This window comes from Cebus imitator, unplaced genomic scaffold (genome assembly GCF_001604975.1).
Source record: "Cebus imitator isolate Cc_AM_T3 unplaced genomic scaffold, Cebus_imitator-1.0 Scaffold1097, whole genome shotgun sequence".
NCBI lineage: Eukaryota > Metazoa > Chordata > Mammalia > Primates > Cebidae > Cebus > Cebus imitator.
This window is the reverse complement of record NW_016108412.1, coordinates 28,716-30,862: the sequence shown is the minus strand read 5'-3', so window position 1 is coordinate 30,862 and position 2,147 is coordinate 28,716. Positions and strand designations below refer to the sequence as shown.

At 61.9% G+C, this 2,147-nt stretch overlaps 1 pseudogene; it reads left to right on the top strand.

Annotated features, from left to right (window-relative positions):
- LOC108298798 overlaps nucleotides 1–2,147 on the top strand; it is a 17,856-nt pseudogene that overhangs the window by 9,969 nt on the left and 5,740 nt on the right.

Sequence of the window (2,147 nt, the reverse complement as noted above, 5' to 3'; positions counted from 1 at the left end):
ACATGGGGAAACTGAGGCTCCGAGAAGCCACCAACTGTAAAGAGATGGGGCTGGGACAGGTCCCTGGGAGCTAAGCGCTGGGGTGAGGGTGGCCCAGCACCCTGGTGACATTGTCGTGTTCTTGCCCATCTCAGAACAATGACCTGCTGTGGATGGATTACCACCAGAAGCTGGTGGACCAGGCGCTGCTGACCATGGACACGTACCTGGGCCAGTTCCCTGACATCAGGGTGAGAGGCCCACTTGTAGATCTGCCCACTTGCAGGTCCCTCACTTCCTGGAGGGGTCTGGAGAGAGGACAGGGCCCAGGGCGTGTGGCTCAGGCCAGGAGGAGGCTGCCCTGGAGGCCGGAAGCCCCTGACCTAGCGTTTTATCCTCCAGAGCTGCTCCCTCTGTTGCCAGCCTGCAGCCCCCATTCCCCAGACCTGTGTCTTCCTGTCCCTTTGGGTCTCAGGGCTGTGGGAGGAGGTCCCACAGAGTGTGTGTGTGTGTGTGTGTGTGTGTGTGTGTGTGTGGCTGCGGAGTGGCTGGCTGTGTGATTGTGGAAGGTGTAGAAGGGGGAGCAGGGCCGAGGGATGTGTGTGCCTGCAGGTCCCCTGTGTTTACACCACGTGTGCTTGGAAGAGTATGTGTGCATGCCACCTGTTTGTTGTCTGGGTCTGCACGAGTGGGTGTCTTTGTGTGGTTGTGTGCATTCACAGCCTGCTGTCTCTGCCAGGCCTGGGTGGGTGCTAGGAGGTGGCAGTGTTTCTGGTCTCCACCGAGGCTAGTGATCTCCCGGTGATGTGCACTTGGAGCCGAGGCTGATCAGTGGGTTGACGAGATCCCCTTGGTGGGTGGGATGGGGGTGTCATACTCATGCTGGCCTCAGGGGCCCCCAGTGCAGTGGCCTCAAGCTCCCCGAGTCTGATGTTGGTGGCTCTGGAGATGAGAAGCCGGGGGTCAGGCTGAGGAAGACAGTTGGCTGACACGTCACCAGCTGGTGGACATGGACACGTGGGCTCATGTGCAAGAAAATGTTTCACACAGTGGAGCTGGACCGCTGGCAGGGGTGAGCTCTCTGCCACCAGAAGGGTTCCAGCAACCGGGGCTCAAGGGCTCCTGTGGAGCCGGGGTCTCCTGCCTGCCCTAAGGGCCCATGTAGGGTCTCTGGAGTCTCAGGAGGGATGCCAGACCCCACTCAGCACCCTCCCCCATCTGCCCCAGTCACGCATCGCCAAGCGGGGGCGCAAGCTGGTGGACTACAACAGTGCCCGGCACCACTACGAGTCTCTGCAAACCGCCAAAAAGAAGGATGACGCCAAAACCGCCGAGGTAGGGGCTGTAGGCGGTTTGGGCTGGCGTCTGCAGGGGGCTGAGAAAGGCAGGTGTCCAAGACCCGAGGGTGGAGCCTTCCTTCTGCCTGGGCCCAGGTGACTGAGCTGTGGGGTGGAGACAGTGCTGGGCCCAGGCCGGTGAGTGAGAGGCCTCTGTGGGTGCCCGGGTGGGGCTCACCGTAGGCTCATTCCTGGCCCCGCAGCCCTGATCCAGGCCACCCGCCAGCCTGAGAGTGGGCCTCTTGGGTCTCCCTGGAATGGTGCTGCCCTGCCTGGTGAGCCGGATGGAATTCCGTCACCAGATCCCAGGTGACCCGTCCCTGGCTGGAGGGAGCCGGGGGGGTGCAGGGCTGGCCCCACTCATCCTAAGGCGAGGGGCTGGGGTGGCCCCTCCTCCAGGCAGGGCCTTGCTTTCCAGGTCCCCTGTGCTGCTAACCACGCTCACCTTTGCCTCTGCAGTTGGAGTTCACCCCCTCTCCTTGCCCCCTTGGGCTTCCCCTGATTCTCACGACCTCAAGGGCCCATATCTGCTTGGGGCGGCCCCTACGTGTGGGGCGTGTGGACGTGCGTTTAATCTGTGTGTCTCTGTTTCTCTCTCCCCACCTCCCTGGTCTCTCCACCCTCCTTTGCCTTGACCTCCCCACCCCAGCCTGTCTCGCTGCTTGAGAAAGCCGCCCCCCAGTGGTGCCAAGACAAACTGCAGGCTCATCTCCTAGCTCAAACTAACCTGCTCCAAAATCAGGTGACACTGGCTTCTAACCTTGCACGTGCTGGTTGGTGCCTTCCAGTCTGTGGTCCTGTGCTCTCGCCCTGCGCCACTGGGATGCATGG